This window comes from Tachyglossus aculeatus, unplaced genomic scaffold (genome assembly GCF_015852505.1).
Source record: "Tachyglossus aculeatus isolate mTacAcu1 unplaced genomic scaffold, mTacAcu1.pri scaffold_89_arrow_ctg1, whole genome shotgun sequence".
In the NCBI taxonomy this organism is placed as follows: Eukaryota; Metazoa; Chordata; class Mammalia; order Monotremata; family Tachyglossidae; genus Tachyglossus; species Tachyglossus aculeatus.
The window spans coordinates 284488-305904 of record NW_024045097.1 but is presented as its reverse complement, the minus strand read 5'-3'; the positions used below and the strand labels follow the sequence as shown (position 1 = coordinate 305904).

Sequence of the window (21417 nt, the reverse complement as noted above, 5' to 3'; positions counted from 1 at the left end):
AGGATAAAGTTGAAGTGAACAAGGTTGGCTTGGTGTTTAGACTTTCGCCAGCAACGTTCAGCAGCTCGAGCATAAGAACGAAGGAGGCAGACAGTGACATTCATTCATTCATTCATTCAATAGTATTTATTGAGCGCTTACTGTGTGCAGAACACTGTACTAAGCGTTTGGGAAGTACAAGTTGGCAACATATAGAGACGGTGCCTAACCAACAGAGGGCTCACAGTCTAGAAGGGGGAGACAGAGAACAAAACAAAACATATTAACAAAATAAAATAAATAGAATAAACGTACAAATAAAATAAATGAATTAGTATAGTAATAAATACATACAAATGTATATACATATATACAGGTGCTGTGGGGAGGGGAAGGAGGTAAGGCGGGAGGGATGGGGCGGGGAAGGAGGGGGAGAGGAAGGAGGGGGCTCAGTCTGGGATGTCCTCCTGGAGGAGGTGAGCTCTCAGTAGGGCATTGAAGGGAGGAGGAGAGCTAGCTTGGCGGATGTGCAGAGGGAGGGCATTCCAGGCCAGGGGGATGGCGTGGGCCGGGGATCGACGGCGGGACAGGTGGGAACGAGGCACGGTGAGTAGATTAGCGGCAGAGGAGCGGAGGGTGTGGGCTGGGCTATAGACGGAGAGAAGGGAGGTGAGGTGGGAGGGGGAGAGGTGATGGAGAGCCGTGTAGCTGAGGGTGAGGAATTTTTGCCTGATGCGTAGGTTGATTGGTAGCCACTGCAGATTTTTGAGGAGGGGAGTAACATGCCCAGAGCATTTGTGGACAAAGACAATCCGGGCAGCGGCGTGAAGTATGGACTGAACTGGGGAGAGACAGGAGGATGGGAGATCGGAGAGGAGGCTGATACAGTAATCCACACGGGATAGGATGAGAGCTTGAACGAACAGGGTAGCGGTTTGGATGGAGAGGAAAGGGCGGATCTTGGCAATGTTGTGGAGGTGAGACCAGCAGGTTTTGGTGACGGCTTGGATGTGAGGGGTGAACGAGAGAACGGAGTCGAGGATGACACCAAGTTTGCGGGCTTGTGAGACGGGAAGGATGGTAGTGCCGTCAACAGTGATGGGAAAGTCAGGGAGAGGGCAGGGTTTGGGAGGGAAGACAAGGTGTTCAGTCTTGGACATGTTGAGTTTTAGGTGGCGGGCAGACATCCAGATGGAGATGTCCTGAAGGCAGGATGAGATGCGAGCCTGGAGGGAGGGAGAGAGAGCAGGGACAGAGATATAGATTTGGGTGTCATCAGTGTAGAGATGATAGTTGAAGCTGTGGGAGCGAATGAGGTCACCAAGGGAGTGAGTGTAGATCGGGAACAGAAGGAGACCAAGAACTGAACCTTGAGGAACGCCTACAGTAAGGGGATGGGAGGGGGGAGGGGGAGCCCGCAAAAGAGACTGAGAATGAACGACCAGAGAGATAAGAGGAGAATCAGGAGAGGACGGAGTCTGTGAAGCCAAGGTTGGATAGCGTGTTGAGGAGAAGGGGGTGGTGCACAGTGTCGAAGGCAGCTGAGAGGTCGAGGAGAATTAGGATAGAGTATGAGCCGCCGGAGTTGGCAAGCAGGAGGTCATTGGTGACCTTTGAGAGGACAGTTTCCGTGGAATGTAGGGGATGGAAGCCAGATTGGAGGGGGTCGAGGACAGAGTTGGCATTGCGGAATTCGAGGCAGCGTGTGTAGACGACTCGTTAAAGGAGCTTGGAAAGGAATGGTAGGAGGGTGATAGAGCGATAACTAGAAGGTGAGGTGGGGTCAAGAGAGGGTTTTTTAAGGATGGGAGGGACGTGGGCATGTTTGAAGGCAGAGGGGAAGGTACCAGTGGAGAGTGAGCGGTTGAAGATGGAAGTTAAGGAGGGGAGAAGTGACGGAGCGAGAGATTTCATGAGATGAGAGGGAATGGGGTCAGAAGCACAGGTGGCCGGAGTAGCACTTGAGAGTAGGGAGGAGATTTCCACTGAGGAAACTGCTGGGAAGGAGAGCGTTGAGAGCCAGGGGGTTGAAGAAGGGGGGGAGTGACTTTGGGGAGCTCAGACCTGATAGATTCATTTTATTAATGAAGTAGGAGGCCAGATCGTTGGGGCGTTGAGGGAAGGAGGAGGGGAGGAACCGGGGGCATGAGAAGGGAGTTGAATGTGCGGAAGAGCTGACAGGGATTATGGGCAATGGTTGTCAATAAGGGAGGAGAAATAGTTTTGTCTGGCAGAGGAGAGGGCTGAGTTAAGGCAGGAAAGGATAAAACTGAAGTGAACGAGGTTGACATGGTGTTTAGACTTTCGCCAGCAGCGTTCAGCAGCTCGATCATAAGAGCGAAGAAGGCAGACAATGGCAATGATCCAGGGCTGTGGCTTAGTGGTACGAGAGCGGCGAAGGGAAAGGGGAGAGCGAGCGAGTCAAGCTGAGTAGAAAGGGTAGAGTTGAGAGCAGTAATCTGATCATCAAGATTGGGTAGAGAGGAAAGGGAGGCGAGGTGGGGTGTGAGACGCTGAGAAAGATGGATGGGGTCAAGATAGCAGAGATCTCTGTGAGGGAGTAATATGGATTTACAGGGGAAAGGAGTGTGAGGGAGGAGGCAGGTGAGAAGATTATGATCAGAGAGAGGGATTTCAGAGTTTGGTGAGGGTGGGGATTGTGCAGCGGTAGAGATGATGAGGTCGAGGGTGTGACCAAATTGGTGAGTGGGAGAGGCCGGGGGGTGGTTGCAGGAGCTTGGCAGCATCAAGGAGAGATAGAAACGAGCGCGGCAGAGGAGTCACCAGGGACATCCATGTGGATGTTGAAGTCTCCGAGGATCAGAGTCGGCATGGAAAAAGAGAGATGGAAGGTGATAAAGGAGTCAAAATCGTTACAATAATGTTGGAGGTGGGGTCGGGGGGCGGTAGATGACGGCTGCAAGAATCTGGAGTGAGTGGTTGAGGAGAATACTGTTGGTTTCAAAGGGGAAGGAAAGGGAAGGGTGAGGAGGGATAGTACAGAAGCGACAATAGGGTGCTAGAAGAAAGCTGACACCTCCTCCTTTCCGGTGAGTCTTGGGGAGTGAGAGAAGAAGAGGCCTCCACTAGAGAGAGCAGCAGAAGAGACCGTGTCATCTGAGGTGAGCCATGTTTCAGTAAGGGCAAGGAGGAGAGAGCGGGAAAGGAACAGATCAAGGATGAAAGGGAGCTTACCCATAATGGAGCAGGTGTTGTATAGGCCACACTTGGCATCAGCTGTGGAGGAAAGGAAGGGACAGGGAAGGGTTTGAAGGGAGTGGAGGGTTTGGCTTGGAATGAGTTGGCGGGGTCCCGGCCGGGGAGAGGGGGAAGATGGGTGGCGATGAGAAAGGAGACCTGGGATGGGGTGGGGGTGAGGAGGAGGCGAGGGAGGGGGTTGGAAGGGAGGGGTTGAGGGTTGGCGCTGGTACAGAGGGATTCTGGAAAGGGGGTGGGAGGAGGAGGCTCCTACTCTATCCTAATCCTTCTCGACTTCTCAGCTACCTTTTACACTGTGGACCACCCCCATCTCCTCAAAACGCTATCCAACCTTGGCTTCACAGACTCTGTCCTTTCCTGGTTTTCCTCATCTCTCTGGTGTTCATTCTCAGTCTCTTTTGCGGGCTCCCCCTCCCCCTCCCATCCCCTTACTGTAGGGGTTCCTCAAGGTTCAGTTCTAGGTCCCCTTTTGTTCTCTATCTACAGTCACTCCCTTGGTGAACTCATTTGCTCTCATGGCTTCAACTATCATCTCTAGGCTGATGACACCTAAATCTATATCTCTGCCCCTGCTCTCTCTCGCTCCCTCAGGGCTCGCATCTCCTCCTGCCTTTAGGACATCACCATCTGGATGTCTGTCTGCATCTAAAACACAATATGTCCAAGACTGAACACCTTATCTTCCCTCCCAACCCCTTCCCCTCTCCCTGAATTTCCCATCACTGTTGACGGCACTACCATCCTTCCCGTCTCACAAGCCTGCAACCTTGGTGTCATCCTCGACTCTGCTCTTTCCTTCACCCCTCACATCCAATCCGTCCACCAAAAACCTGCTGGTCTCACCTCCACAAACATCGCGAAGATCCGCCCTTTCCTCTCCATCCAAACTGCTACCTTGCTGTTTCAATCTCTCATCATATCCCGACTGGATTACTGCATCAGCCCTCCTCTCTGATCTCCCATCCTCCTGTCCACTCCCCTACTGCAGTCTATACTTCACGCTGCTGCCGGATCATCTTTGTGCAGAAACGCTCTGGGCATGTTACTCCCCTCCTCAAAATCTCCAGTGGTTGCCAGTCAACCTACGCCATCAAGCAAAACTCCTCTCACTCTCAGCTTCAAGGCTCTCCATCAACTTGCCCCCTCCTACCTCACCTCCCTTCTTTCCTTCTACGGCCCAGCCCACACCTTCCGCTCCTCTGACGCTAACCTCCTCATTGTGCCTCGTTCTCTTCTGTCCCTCCGTCGACCCCTGGCCCGCGTCCTCCCCCTGGCCTGGAATGCCCTCCCTCCGCACACCATCCAAGCTAGCACTCTTCTTCCCTTCAAAGCCCTACTGAGAGCTCACCTCCGCCAGGAGGCCTTCCCAGACTGAGCCCCCCAGTCCTCTCCCCCTCCACATCCCCCCAGCCCTTCCTTTTCCCCTCTCCACAGCACCTGTATATTTGTTTGTACAGATTTATTACTCTATTGATTTTATTTGTACATATTTACTATTCTCTTTATTTTATTTCGTTAATATGTTTTGTCTGGTTGTCTATCTCCCCCTTCTAGACTTTGAGCCCGCTGTTGGGTAGGGACCGTCTCTATATGTTGCCAACCTGTACTTAACAAGCGCTTAGTACAGTGCTCTGAACACAGTAAGCGCTCAATAAATACAATTGACTGAATGAGGGTTGGGGAGGGGAAAGGGCGGGAAAGAGCTGGGTGGGAGAGGGGAAGGGGAATGTGAGGACTGGGAAGTGCAGATGGGATCGGGGGATTAATAGTTAATGGTTAGGTCAGCAAGTTAAATGACAGCACAGCGAGCAACTAACAATCAACAAGCAGTAACAATAATAAATAAGCAGATAATGACATCACAGAGAGCAGTTAACAATCAACATGCGATGGCAATAATTCCACTCCACCTAAACTGCCCTCTCAAAGGTCACCAATGACCTCCTTCTTACCCAATCCAATGGCTCCTACTTTATCCTAATCCTCCTAGACCTCTCAGCAGCCTTGACACTGTGGCCCATCCCCTTCTCAATATGTTATCCAACCTTGGCTTCCACGGACTCCGTCCTCTCCTGGTTCTCCTCATATCTGTTGGCTGTATATTCACAGTCTCCTTCGTGGGCTCCTCCTCCCCCTCCCATCCCCTAACTGCAGAGGTTCCTCAATGGTCAGTCTTGGTCCTCTTCTGTTCTCCATTTATATTCACACCTTTGGTGAACTCATTCGCTCCCATGGCTTCAGCTATCATCTCTACGCATATGACATCCAAAATCTACAACTCCTCCCCTGTTCTCTCTCCCTCCCTCCAGTCCTTGTATCTCCTCCTGCCTTCAGGACATCTCCACCTGGATGTCTGCCCGCCCACCTAAACCTCAACATGTCCAAGACTGAGCTCCTTTTTTTCTCTCCCAAACCCTGTCCATTCCCTGAATTTCCCGTCCCTATGTATGGCACTACCATCCTTCCTGTCTCACAAACCTGCAACCTTGGTTTCATTCTTGACTCGACTCTCTCATTCACCCCACACATCAAATCTGTCACCAAAACATGCCGGTCTCACCTTCACAACATCGCCAAAATCCACCCTTTCCTCTCCATCCAAACCGCTATCTTGCTATCTTGGGTCAATCTCTCATTCTATCCTGACTGGATTACTGCATCAGCTTCTTTTCTGGTATCCCATCCTCCTGTCTCTCCCCACTTCAGTCTATACTTCACTCTGCGGTCCGGATTGTCTTTGTACAGAAACGCTCTGGGCATGTCACTCCCCTCCTCAAAAATCTCCAGTGGTTGCCTATCAACTTTCACGTGAAGTGAAAACTCCTCACTATCAGCTTCAGTGCTCTCCATCACCTCACTCCCTCATACTTCACCTCCTTTCTTTCCTTTTACTGCCCAGCCCACACACTCCACTACTCTGCTGCTAATCTCCTCACTGTGCCTCGTTCTCACCTGTTCCACCATCGACCTCTGGCCCCTGTCATCCCTCCGGCCTGGAATGCCCTCCCTCCACACAACCGCCTAACTAGCTCACTTCCTCCCTTCAAATCCCTACCGAGAGCTCACCTCCTCCAGGAGGCCCCCCTTTTTCCTCTTCTCCTCCTCCCCTCCCCATCACTCCTACAGCTTCCCTCTGCCCTACTCCATCCCCTTCCATACAGCACTTGTGTAAATTTGTGCATATTTATTACTGTATTTATTTTAATAATGATGTATATTTATCTATACTTTTATTTATCTATTTTGATGACTATCCTGACTGACTACTTCTTCTATTATGTTGTCTGTCTCTCCCTTCTTGACTGTGAGCCTGTTGTTGGGTAGGGATTGTCTCTATCTGTTGCCGAATTGTAATTTGCAAGCACTTAGTACATTGCTCTGCATGAATGCAGCTCTAAGTTTTCTCTCTGTACAACCTGCCTTCTGTGAAAGCATTTTCAGATTGCATCCATATATAAGGGGACAGCCTGCTTGACAACCTTGATAGTAAGTGAGGGTTTCTGTTGAGTTCTGACTAGGACTGACAATTTTTTTCTTTGTGAAAGAGTTCTGGGTCTAAATCTGACTGAGTGATCTGATGGTCGGTAGGTTTAGGATTTCACAATATTGCTCATCTCAGAGAACAGAGAAGGGAGTTGTGAACAGTTATTGGGAGGAAGCAGATATGCAAATATTTAAATAACTTTCTCTCTCTCCCTATCTTTCCCTAGTCAAGATGGTTCCTCTCTTGAAGTTGACTATTGATATCTATTCCTGATGTTTGGAACACCTAGAATGTGTTTCAAATATCTAGCCTGTCTATTCATATTAATGTCTGTCTCTCCCTCAAGACTGTAAACTCAATGTGGGCAGGGAAAGTGCCTGCTAATTCTGTTTTATTGTGCTCTCCCAAGTACTTAGTACAGTGCTCTGCACACAGTAAGTGCTCAAAAAATATGATTGATTGATTAATAGTGTGTGTCCCACCTTTGCTATCAACAGAGAAATGGAAACTCCACTAGATACAACCTATCAGGTCCCCTTATAGCTGAATATATTCTATCTCCAAGGTGTGATCTGTGAATCAACCTGAAAGAGCACATGATAATGTTATATTGTAAATTGTATATCTGTATTAATGTCTGTTTCCCCCTCTAGGTTATAAGCTCATTGTGGGCAGGGAACATATTTACCAATTCTATTGTATTCTACTCTCCCAAGTGCTTAGTACAGTGCTCAGCACACAGTTAGGGTTCAATAAGTACCACTGATTGACTAATTGATTTGAACTTCCCAATCGTTATGCTTTCGTATTTTGTCAGTTTTGAAATAATTTGGGGAAAGAAATCTCAAAAGTCATGAGACCCAGTAAGAACATTCCCGAATTGGATTCCAGAACAGACCTGGAAATTCAATGAAAAGCAAATTATTTTACCTCCCCCTGTCCTACCCAATCCCACTAGGAAGGTGGATAACCCAGGGAATTAACTGTCTTCATTCATTCATTCAGTCAGTCATATTTAGTGAGTGCTTACCATGTGCACAGCACTGTACTAAGCACTTGGGAAGTACAAGTTGGCAACATATAGGAGACCGGCCCCTACTCAACAATGGATCACAGTCTAGAAGGGGGAAACAGACCAACAAAACAAAACATGCAGGACAGGTCGTCAGAACAAAATTGAATTAAACTAAATGCACATCATTAATAAAATACATAGAATAGTAAACGTACAAGAAATATAAATAGAGTAATTAATCTGTACAAACATATATATAGGGGCTGTGGGGAGGGGGAAGGGAGGCAGGGCAGGCGGAGGGATGGGGTGAGAGGAGAGGAAAAAAGGGGGCCTCGGTCTGAGAAGGCATCTTCAATGCCTATTTAAGTGCCCTAGAATCCATTTCATAGTCAACTCATGGAGAATGAGTGTATTATCTTCATTTACTATTCATTGTTTGGGCCTCCAGCTGAAGACCCTTATGTAGTTACAAAGATAGCAGACTCGGAAGGTAACCTACTGCAGTTTACCCCGATTACTATTTATTATTAGGCCAGTCTATCATAGTCAACCCTATGCAGCTCTACTGTGAAACCATAGTTTGCATGGTTTGCCTGCCCTAGTTGCTGTCTCTGGAGTGTCATTCATTCATTCATATTTACTGAGCGCTTTCTGTGTGCATAGCACTGTACTAAGTGCTTGGAAAGTACAATTTGACAACAGAGACAATCCCTACCCAACAACGGGCTCACAGTCTAGAAGGGGGGAGACAGACAACAAAGCCAAACAAAGCAAGTAGACAGGCATCTATAGCATCAATATAAATAATTAGAATTATAGATATATACAAGCCATTAATAAAATATGTAGAATAATAAATATGTATATAGATACACAAGTGCTGTGGGGCAGTGAGGGGGGTAGAGCAGAGAGAGAGAGTCAGGGCGATGGGAAGGGGAGGAGGAACAGAGGAAAAGGGGAAAAGGGGAAAGAGGAAAAGTGTCATACCTTGGCATATTCCAGGGCAGTGGGATATTAGATAGCACTACCAGTCAATCAGTCTGGGGCTTATATTACCCAGAAGCAATTTTAACTGGGGGGAATTGTTAACTGAGAAGAATAATGAGGATCTGTCAAGATGGTGCTAGCTGAGCCAGTCAATACCACACCAATCTGACAGAAATAGACTTTACTAGGGATTCCTAAAACCCTCCCAGGATCGCACCTGGAGAGTTTCCAGTTCTACCAGTTTCTGCTACGGGAGCGAGAGTCAAGCAAAGGCATGTCGATTCCATTCCTAGCTTGGCCAATGGCTAGTGAGTGGAAGACAATCTGCTACAAATCAAACTCACCTGTGCTGGGCAGCAGCGACATGGGGGAGAGTCGAGGGTTGAGACAGGTTTACTGAACAGTAGAAAGCAATGGTAAAGCACCTTTGTATTTTTACCAAGAAAACTCTAAGGATACACTACCAGAACAAATGTAGATGGAGACGGCATGTTCTGGGAGAGGCATGTTCATAGTGTCACTATGGGTCAGAGACTACTAGTCAGCATAAAACAAGGCAAGAGATCCCTCAATGGTCTGTTCCTAGAATGATGTGTTTCCCCTTGCTACCTTCTATAGCCCTCCAATCTCCACAAACCTTTGTAGCTAATTGAGTATTTAGATAATAATAATAATAATAATAGTATTTGTTAGTGCTTGCTATGTGCCAAGGCACTATATTAAGCACGGCGGTGCGGTACAAGGAAATCGGGTTGAACATTAGTCTCAGTCCCCACGGGGGCCTCATATTCTCAATCCTCATTTAACAGATGATGTCACCTGAGGCCCAAGAGACAGTAGAGATGGACTTGATCCAAGAGTCATAGAGCAGACAGGTGGTGGAACTGGGATTATCAACCCAATGATCTTTCTACTCTTGACTCCCAGGCCCGTGACCCTATCCACTATGCCATGTTGCATTTTAGTGATAATTAAAACTGTGTGTTTTTTTTTTAAGTCACGTAACATGACATAGTGGATAGAGCACAGGCCCTGGGAATCAGGAGGATCAGAACTCTAATTCTGGCTTTGCTGCTTGTCTGCTATGTGGCCTTATGGCAAGTCACCTAACTTCTCTTATGCCTTAGTTTTCTCATTAGTAAAATGGATATTGTAAAGCCTCAAATAGGACATGGACTGTGTTCCAACCTGATTAGCTTGTATCTACCCCTGACTGTATCTACCCTGTACCATAGAAAAGTGACTTACTGTGTGCCCAAGTACTATAAGAGAAACAGCGTGGCTCAGTGGAAAGAGCACAAGCCTTGGGAGTCAGAGGTCATGGGCTCACATCCCGCCTCCGTCGCTTGTCAACTTTATGACTTTGGGCAAGTCACTTAACTTCTCTATGCTTCAGTTCACCTCATCTGTAAAAAATGGAGATTAAGTTTGTGAACCCCCCACCTTGTATCATCCCCAGCGCTTAGAACAGTGTTTTGCACATAGTAAGCACTTAACAAATACCACAATTATTATTATTATATTATTATTATAGTATTATTATAGGTCCTGGGGTAGATACAAGATAATCAGGTCAGATAGAGTCCCTGTTCCACATTGGGCTCACAGTCTAAGTAAGAGAGAGAATGGTTATTGAATCCCCATTTTACAGATGAGAAAACTGAGGCACAGAGAAGTTAAGTGACTTGCCCAAGGTCACATACTTGGCAAGTGATGAGGTCTTAGCACTTCTTCTTGTCTTAAGCTGTTGAGTAATGTCTGACCCGTAGCGATGCCATATACACATATGTCCCAGAACATCCCACTTCTACCTGTAATCATTCTGGTAGTGTATACATAGAATTTTCTCGGTAAAAATAAAGAAGTGATTTACCCTTGCCTCCTTCCATGTAGTAAACGAGTCTTCACACTCAACTCTTTCCCATGCTGCTGATACACAGCACGGGTGAGTTTTGACTTGTAGTAGATTTCCTTCCACTCACTAGCCACTGCCCAAGCTAGGAATGGAATGGGTATGCCTCTGCCTCACTTTCCCTCCTGTAGTAATGACTGGTAGGTACTGGAAACTCTCCAGGTGTGACCCTGAGATGGGTAGCCACTGCTTAGAAACACGCTAAAGGGAGTTCATATATCAGAATATGGCAGACTCAGCAGGTTCCCCCTGGAGTGAAGGTGCTACAACCTCCTACAACCTTGTATCAGATTGGAAATTACAGGAAATAACACATTTTATTGCCAAAAAAGTGAGAGGGGGGTGGGACAGACAGCTCTGGAGTGCTCTGTACCTAACCCCCTATCCATACTCTCTTGGCTAAAGATGCTGACATTGAGAGGCATGTTGGGTATTTGAATAGTGGAGGTAGAATGGTGGGAAATGAAATTAGCACAATATCCAGGATTCAGGGCAGTAGAACTTTCAGCCAGGCATGGGTACATAGAAATGTACTCTGTACAGTAATCACACGCTCAAAGTCACATTTCATCTAAAATATACACTTGCAAGCTAAAGTATGACTGAGGAAACTCTGCACAGAGTTACTGTTGTTCATTTTCTCATCATCTCTTGGAGGTAAGAAGGAATTAAGTACTCTTCAACTATCAGTAAACCTTCATCCAATGGAGGGGAGGCAATAATGTAAACAATAAAGAATTGCAGATAAAGCTGAAAATGAAGACCTCATCTGGAACTGTGGGGAAAGAATGCTTCTTTGGCCCATCAGGATGATGTGAGAAAGCAGTGGGAATGACTCACCTTCTTTTCTCCTCTCTAAACGTTTGATGGGGAATCACAAAAAACTGTTCCATGCATACCTGGATGAGAGTACTTAATGGAAAATGTGGGGGGAAACGCAGAACCCTGCACTAAGTAAAACAAATGGTGAAACACTCTGTGTCTGATTCATTCATTCCGTAGTATTTACTGAGAACTTACTGCCTGCAAAGTTACTGTACCAAGTACTTGGGAGAGTACAATATAGCAACAGACACATTCCTGCCCACAACGAACTCATAGGCTGATGTTACACACCTACACACAATCATTTCTTTGTGCAGTTTCCAGGCAAAAGCATGTTGTCAGAAGAATAAACTGTTGTGCTCTCTTCAAAACAGAAGGTATACACTTGTGCAGTGGAAAAACTGATTGTAGAGTAAATTTCCATATTTTTTTTTTCTGAAAATAGACTGTAAACTTGTTGTGGGCAGAGAATGTGTCTGATCATTGTTGTACTGTACTCTCTCAAACGCTTAGTACAGTGCTCTGCAAACAGTAAGTGCTCAATAAGTACCATTGCATTAATTAATGAATTTGCACATCAACAATTTCAATCAATTCTCACAATATCTCTGGGAGTTAGGAAGAGGCAGAGATTACTATCCCCAGTCCAGGAAGATGAAATTGATTTTGAGAAGTTGTAATGCCTTAGGTCAATCAGTAGGCCAATAGTGGAGTTGAGACCAGAATTTGGGCCTCATGACTCCCAGAATCATACCCTTTCCACAATATTCCTCAGAGAAAATTCCTAAGAGAAAATTCTGACAGATAGTAGGGTTACAGCGGATGAGTGCCGAGAAATCTGCACAGATAATGCACAAATTAATACTCTAAATTGACAAATGAGTTGAAAGTACTTGATCTTAGTTGAGTGATGATCCTGCCTGTTTATCAAATTGAAATTGGAAATCATTCTGTCTGCCTCCTTTATCAATGAGCTACTCTAACATCTTCCCTCTAGAACTCTTCATGGTTTTGCCCTGTCACTTACTGAGTTGTTTTTCTCCTAGGTTTCTCTGGTGTGTGGATATACTGCCTCAAATGACTCACCCTTTTTTCTCCTCTCTGAACGTTCGATGGGGAATCCAAAAAAATGTGTCCCACATTGTACCCGGATGTGAACATCATAAGGAATATATAAATGCCAGACCAAAATTGCACCCCCGTGACTGAGTTCATCTTCCTGGGGATTGTGGATTCCAAGGAGCCTAGCTCATTCTTTTCATCCTGTTTTTGGCTGTCTATGTGCTCATCGTGCTAGGGAACTTGGAGATGATGTTGCTGATCTGGGTGGATTCATGACTCCATATCCCTATGTATTTTTTTCTCATCAGCTTGTTCTTTGCTGATATTTTCTATTCATCCATGACCACCCCCAAGATGCTGGTGGATTTATTATCTGAGATGAAAACCATCTCTATGTGGGGTGCTTTCTGCAGATGTATGTTTTCATTGCCTTGGCCACAACCGAATGTATCCTTTTTGGGTTGATGGCCTATGACTGTTACGGTGCAATCCACAACCCTCTGCTCTATGCAGTTATCATGTCCAGGACAATCTGCCTTAAAATGATCATTGTGGGAAATGTTGCAGGCTTCTTGAATTCAGTGATTCATACAAGTTATGTAAATAGCCTGTCTTTCTGTGACTATAATGTCATCCAACATTTTTTCTGCGATAACCCTCCACTCCTCAAACTCTCCTGCTCAGACACCCACGTGAATGAAAAAAAAATCACTTTCACGTGTGCAGGATTAAATATGTTAGGCATGTTATTGATCATTATAACTTATACATATATCATTTCCTCCATCTGCACATGCACCCTCCTGAGGGCAGGCACAAAGCCTTCTCTACCTGTGCTTTCCAACTGACAGCTGTCATTAATAATAATAATTAATAATGGTATTTGTTAGGCACTTACTATGTGCAAAGTACTGTTCTAAGCACTTGGGGGGAGATACAAGGTGATTCAGCTTGTCCCACGTGGGACTCACAATCTTCATCACCATTTTACAGATGGGTAACTGAGGCCCAGAGAAGTGAAGTGACTTGCCTCAAAGTCACACAGTGTGGCTAGAGAAACGGTGTGGCTAGAGAAGCAGCATGGCTCAGTGGAAAGAGCACTGGGCTTGGGAGGTCAGAGGTAATGGATTCAAATCCCGGCTCCACACACTTGTCAGCAGTGGACTTTGGGCAAGTCACGTCGCTTCTCTAGACCTCAGTTACCCTCATCATGTACAAAATGGGATTGACTGTGAGCACCCCCATGGGACACCTGATCACTTTGTAGCCTCTCCAGCGCTTTAAACAGTGCTTTGCACATAGTAAGGGCTTAACAAAAGCTTATTATATTATTACTATAATTGTGGTAGTCGGGATTAGAACCCATGACCTCTGACTCCCAAGCCGGGCTCTGTCCACTGAGCCACGCTGCTTCTCTAGCCACTCTGTTTCTCTATATTATAGTCTATGGGACGTTAATCTTTACATATCTACAATCTAGTTCTTGTGGTGTCAGTCTTCTACACGGTGGTGATCCCCATGTTAAATCCCCTGAGTTACAGCTTGAGAAACAAGGAGGTGAAGGAAGCTCTAAAGGACCTGAGTTTGAGAAACAGAATTCCTGTAATTATTTAGGTGGTTTGGGTAATTTAGTTAGGAAGGCTAGTGATCTGAGTTTGGGATCATAGGCTTGCCTTCAACCTTATGAAATAAATGTTAACAACCCAGAAAATAGAGAGAACTGGCCTTAGGTGAGTGCTATTAGTGAATTACTGCAGTCTTCAGAATACTTCTTTATTATTATTATTGTTATTATTATTATTATTATTATTATTATTATTATTATTATTATGTTTCACAACTTCTCTGGGCCTCAGTTATTTCATCTGTAAAATGGGGAGTAAGTTTGTGATCTCCATGTGGGACAGGGACTGTGTCCAACCAGATCAGCTTGTATTTACTTCAGTGCTTAGTACAATGCCTGCAACAGAATAAGTGTTTCATAAATACTATTAAGGAAGCAAACAAAAAAACAGCACCACAAAGGGTACCTTACTGTTTACCAAGGAGGGATAGAAACCATCCAGAATCTTCCTAGACTGACTATAGAAGAATATATTAAACCATGTAGCTCCCAAATCACCATGTATTGTCAGAATAAAATGTAGAAAAGCAGATGGCATGTTCAGTTGAACTGACAACACGAGCACACAAGCAACACAAAAACATCTATGTTGTAGTTACAAACTTTACAAACTACTCGATACTAACCTGACAGTTGTAGTATTAATTAAGTTGGATGGACAACAGAAGTTAATCAAAATCCAAGTGCTGTTCCTCAGCAGTGTAGTAGAGCAGGATTTCGAGGTACCCTTTATGATCCTTTCCTAATCATCAGAGGGAGTAAAGCAATCTGTTTCATTCTGCTATGCTTGAGGATGAGATAAGAACTGAATGTTTTTCAGATAGTCTTCTGTTTCACTGGGAAACGTCCAATTCAGCAGATTTTAAACATGGTCAAAATTATCTGAGATAATCCTCCAGGAACTTTTAAAACTTGAGGAAAGTGTGGAAGAACATATGCAGGTGATTGTGAACTGTTTCACAGAGATAGTATGGAACTGTGGACTGACATTAACTCTGAGGGACCATGAAACAGTGCTAAAAGTGGTAAACACCCCCACACTGCAGAGGACAACATTACATCTGCATCATTTGGAATAGACTATTTTCACTCACCTTTTTAGCCCACATCCATATATATGCTTGGACAGTTGTATAAAGGTAATCCATATCCCTACATTCCATTAACATGGGACTATTTCCAGACAATAATAATTTCATGAGGACCAAATGTATGCAGCAATGAGACAAGGAAAATTTTAACTGTCCAGGGCAAATTTCTTTTCTGTAAGGATCTTTAGTTGTACATCATGTCATGAATAAAATCAGTATATCTATTACTACAATACTAAATATTAGAAAAGGTTCGGGTTAGAGTGTCAAGAGACCTAGATACTAGTCCCAATAATTCAACTGGTAACAATAATAATGATAAAAATAATAATTGTTTCATTTGTTAAACACTTTATGCCAAACACTGTATTAAGCACTGGGGTAGACACAATATAATCAGATCATACATGGGGCTCACAGTCTGAGTGGGAGGGAGAAATGGCATTGAATTTCTGTTTTGCAGATGAGGGAACTGAGAGACAGAAAAGTGAAGTGACTTCCCCAAGATCACACAGCAGGTACATGGCAGAACTGGGATTAGAAACCAGATCCTCTCACTCTAGACTGTAAGCCCATTGCAGACAGGGATTGTCTCTCTATTACTGAATTGTAATTTCCAAGTGCTCAGTAAAGTGTTCTGCACACAATAAGTGCTCAATAAATAAAATTGAATTAATTAATTAATTAATGAAAAACATTTTCATTCTCTGGATGAGCGACACAATTTCTTTGTGCGCAGTTTTATGCCTGCAGAAGTCGTCCTGCTGGTCAAAATGGGGTTTGAGTGCTCCCAACCATCTGTAAGCCCATGGTCTGCAACATAGTGAGGTGCTCAGACTTTCAGCCAGCACCCTTGCTGTGAGCAAAGTGTGACCACTTCCCGAGTGAGAAGCTATTCATTTTGCTACTTCATTAGATAACACCATGGTGCAGTGGATAGAGCATGGGCCTGGGAGTAAGAAGGTCGTGTATTCTAATCTTGGCACTGCTACTTGTCTGCTGTGTGACCTTGGGAAAGCCACTTTACTTCTCTGTGCCTCAGTGACCTCATCTGTAAAATAGGGATTGAGATTGTGAGCCCCATGTGGGACAGGGACAATGTCCAACCTGATTTGTTTGTATCTGCTCCAGTGCTTCGTCCAGTGTCTTGCATACAGTAAGCACTTAACAAATACCACAGTTATTATTTAGTTCATGACCAGACTTAGGCCCAGAAGTCAACGGTTTGGGAGCTTTCTTTTAAGGAAGAAAATGTTTCATCCATTGTTCATGCTTTTCAGAGACACCACTTTCCTTTTATTCCTCCTCTTCCCCTAGTTCATACCTTGTTCCTATTCTACCTTGTCTATCATGTTGTTACTGCTTTTTTAATGGTATTTTTAAGCACTTATAATGTGCCAGACACTGTATTAAGTTCTGGGATAGATACAACCTAATCAGGTTGGTCACTGTCCCTGTCACACATAGGGCTTAATCCCCATTTTACAGATAAAGTAACTGAGGGCCAAAGAAGTTAAATGACTTGTCCAAGGTCACCCAGGAAACATGTGGCAGAGTCAGAATTAGAACCCAGGTCCTTCTGACTCCCAGGCCCATGTTCTGTCTGATATAATTTCTTACCCTGCCCCTCAAGCAATTGCCTTTGTCTCTTCTACTCTGCATATGTGGCTAAGTCTTCAAAACTTATCTTTTTAAAAGATATGTTATTGTTGTTGTTGATGATGATGAATGCCTTTGCAGCTACAATGTATTATTTTTGTTTTCTGTGATAGACAATATGCTCTTGAGAGGCAGGATTTGTATTATTTTTGATTAAATTTGTTTAATACATAGATGAGTTGTTCCAAAAATGACAATTCTGAGCCATGTACAGTAATAAGTGAAGTAAAGTAATTATCCAGATACTACAAGAAAGAAAATACATTTTCTTCAGTTCGAGAATTTCTTGTGAAATATGTTTTTGTTTGTCCTGAATTACCAGAATCATCACTTCCTGTAATGTTTAATTTATCTAGTTATCTAGTATAGACTGGGAATTAGATTCAGGTACTATACTTGGTGTTTTCATTTAGACAGTGTTTACTTATTTTGTTATGTCAGTAAACTTCTTGAATGCTTTGAACATTCCCAAGTGATTCCCTTGTGAACTCAGTAGTATGAAGTAGATTGTGAAATTAACTGGGGCCCTAATCCATAAACCCCACTTACAAAGACCAGTACCTTGTTTTCCTGCTTCTTTCAGCGTCCAGCTGAGTTCTGCTGCAGTGACCAGGTAGCTGAAAGAACAGTCTCGCGCTGCTTCTTTACCTCAGCGTGACAAAGCTGAGTAGCGGTCAGGCATGCATGTCTCAGTGAGCAACACTAGTGTTCTCATTCATTTCTAAATAAGACTGTACTTTTGAAGCTCACTGTAGATCAGACCTGACAGTCAATCAATCAAGCAATCATATTTATTGAGCGCTTACTGTGTGCAGAGCACTGTACTAAGCGCTTGGGAAGTACAAGTTGGCAACATATAGAGACAGTCCCTACCCAACAGTGGGCTCACAGTCATGAAGACAGTATTTTTTCCTTTTTACTTGATCAAGTCCAGTACTTCCCCAACTTGTTCCTGCCTCATTCCATCTTGATCCTGTCTCTTAAAATTGTTTTAGCCAAGTTTTCCAAACCCAGAAAAGGACTGTCAGTGAGACCAGGGAAACCCTCCAAACAAATTGTTCCTCAGTACAAAGCCTAAGCTACACTGATTCACCACCATCCCCACTCAGCCTACCTGGCAAGTGGGGAGGGAAATTGCTAGGTGCCAGAGCCCAACTGTGGTGGGGGGTGTCAAGGGAAACTCAGAAAAACAGCAGTGTTACCTAGTGAAAAGAGCATAGGCCTGGTAGTCTGAGGATCTGGGTTCTAATTCCAGATCTGGCATTTGTCCACTTTGTGGCCTTGGGCAAGTTGCTTAAATTCTCTGTGGCTCAGTTTCTTCAATGGTAAACTGGGGATTAAATCCTATGCCCTCTTATTTAGACTGTGAGCTCTTTGTGGGGCACAGACTGTGCCCAACCTGATAAAACCTGAATTTACCCCAGCACCTAGATCTGTGCTTGACACATAGTAAGCACTAAAGAATACCATAAAAACAAAAACAAAAAACCTAGGATGAATTTTATGGTGGTTGTGATGGGTATTTACTTGAGGGTCCCAATAAAGTCTCTCCACCAAATTACTTCACCTTATATATTTGCTGTCTTCATTTGCTACTCCCCAGCTGTCTCTCTTCATTCCTCCATTGCTAATCTTCTAACTGTACAATGCTTTCAATTCTCCTACCTCTTCCCTTATGCTCATACCATTTTCTTGTCCTTCCTATTTCCCCAAATCTGACAGACTAATAATTTCCCCCTATTCCAAACCTTCCACCTCTTCCAACATTCTTTCCCCAATTAATTTCCAGCATCCTAAACCATGTAAACCTGCCAGCCATCTCTAGCACTTCAGTACCAATTTATGTTATCCTCAGGACTTCTGTACATGCATTTATTCAATTATACATTCAATTGTTTATTTTGATCTGCTGTTTCTAAGCACTCATGCCAATCTACTCCACTAGAAAGTGTAAGCTTCTTATTAGTTCATTCAGTTGTATTTATTGAGCACTTACCGTTTGCAGAGCACTGTGGCAAATACTTGGGAGAGGTAAACATAATAACAAATAGATACATTCCCTATCCACGAGGAGCTTACGATCCTTATGGGGAGGCAATGTGTCTGTTGTTCTTTACTTCCTAAGTGCTTAATATAATGCAGGACATGCAGTGATGTGCTATTACTAATATCAATCAATGGTGTTTATCAAGCACTTACCATGTGCAGAGCACTGTACTTGGGACCTGGGAGAGTACAGTATAATAGAATTGGTAGACACATTCCCCATCCACAACAAGCTGGGTAGGGACCGTCTCTATATGTTGATGACTTGTACTTTCCCAGCGCTTAGTACAGTGCTCTGCACAAAGTAAGTGCTCAATAAATATGATTGAATGAATGATTGAATAGAGGGAAACATTGGAGGCTGGGGAAGAGGACACTTTTCTCCAGCTCTTTCAGATAAAACAACTACCACCGCCCACTACCTCCAGCCAATATCCTTTTATCTTGATTACAGTGAACTATTTAGGAGGAGGTGGTTGCTTTTTAAATAAACGTAGCATTACTATACTTACTACACTTACCACAACGTTTTATTACCACTACTCGTGGCTTAGTGGAAACACCCCGGGATTGGGAGTCAGAGGCAATTGGGTTCTAATCCTCGCTCTACCACTTGTCTGCTGTGTGACCTTGGACAAGTCACTTAACTTCTCTGTGCCTCAGTTACCTCATCGGGAAAATGGGAATTAAGACTATGAGCCTCCCATGGGACAACCTGATCACCTTGTATTTATCCCAGCGCTTATAACAGTGCTCAGCACATAGTAAGCACTTAACAAATACTATCATTATTATTATGACTATTATTACTACTAGTGCTTGTAGAAGGAAAAGAATCCAAGATGATAGGCAACGATATTACCTGAATGCTAAAATGAAAAATGGTATTTATCATCAGACTCTATTCCCCAAATTCCTGCTCCAGTGCTTCCTGTCAGCCACTTTAATCACTGTCCAAAGGGAAACCTCAGTGGGAAAAAGCTCATTCAACCCCCTGTACAGCCCTGCACTGACTGAGTTGCTTTCTAATAATAATAATAATAATAATAACAATATCAATAATAACAATGGTATTTGTTAAGCACATACTATGTGCCAAGCACTGTTCTAAGCACTGGGGTAGATACAAGGTATTCAGGTTGTCCCACGTGGGATTCACAGTCTTAATCCCCATTTTACAGATGAGGTAACTGTGGCACAGATAAATTAAGTGATTTGCCCAAAGTCACACAGCTGACAAGCAGCAGAGCTGGGATTAGAACCCATGACCTCTGGTTCCCAAGCCTGTGCTCTTTCCACTAAGCCATGCCACTCCAACTATATAAATTTCAAAACACAAATAAGAAATCAGCCATCATTCAGTAGTATTAATTACAACTCCTCTCCTCTCCTGAGGATGAAATGCTTCAGAAATCAGGTCTCATATGTCCTCAAACACAAGATGAAAACCTCCTCACCCTTCACAATAGCAGTTTTGGAAACTAAGGACAAAATGCCGCCCCTCCATCTCTATGTAAGTACTAGGATTTAAGATGTCGAGAGAACATTGAACACAGTCAAAATGCACTTGGGAAGATTGTGGGTGATAGTTTTCCTTTTTTTTTCTTCAATAACCTAGCAGAGTCAAGAACTAAGAACAAATAAATTGAATCCCCAAGTCTATGACTACATACACTATGCTTGTCTTCTGTCGTTTTTCATTGTATACATGATTGTAATTTTAATGATGATGCCTTCCTTGTTTAGAAAGAACTGGTGATACTAGACTGGAAAACTCTCAAATCAAACTGGTTTGATTGATTCAATAGTAGTTTGTTGGTCTTAATTATCTGGGTAACAACCATAACACTTCCCTTCACTTGGTTGAGGAACACACTGCCTGAGAGAAAGAATGTGTTCCTAAAAATGTACTGAATTTCATTGAATGTTGATGCTTCAGGATGGAACAAGTATTTTCTAGCCAAACATACAAACTAATTCCGACCTTTATACCATTATTATTACTGTTTTAAATAGTATTTGTTAAGCACTTAGTATGGGCTAAGTATGGGCTAAGTTCTATGGGCTTAGTACCACTGGTACTTAGCACCAGGGTGGGTACAATAATCAGGCTGGACACAGTCCCTGTTCCACATAGAACTCGCAGTCTTCATACCCATTTTACAGGATGAGATAGACTGAGGCACAAAAAAGTGAAATGGACTTGCCCAAGGTCACACAGCAGACAACTGGCAGGGTAGAGATTAGAATACAGATCCTTCTGACTCTAAGGTCAGGCTCTATAGTATAAATGATTCCTTATTACATTTTTGCTTTACCAGCAAACTGAGTAGGATTATTTATTTATTCCTTCCACGTAAAGCTACAGCAGTTCTATTAATGCCATCTTCTCCATCAACATCTTTCTCTTCTCCCCAGTGTCACCCACCCACTCATACAGAGAACCCATTCATATATCTAGAAATCACCTGCACCTCTGGGATGCACACACATATACACAAAGTGAAGAAGTGT

General features: G+C 43.9%; 1 non-coding gene and 1 pseudogene across 1 annotated transcript; both read left to right on the top strand.

Moving 5' to 3' along the window:
- The first annotated feature begins 8883 nt into the window (after positions 1-8883).
- LOC119924276 lies at positions 8884-9019 on the top strand. The gene has a single exon (XR_005449084.1). It is a non-coding gene; the product is annotated as a small nucleolar RNA SNORA7 (small nucleolar RNA).
- Positions 9020-12598: 3579 nt separating this feature from the next.
- LOC119924241 lies at positions 12599-15186 on the top strand (annotated as a pseudogene).
- Positions 15187-21417: the final 6231 nt, after the last annotated feature.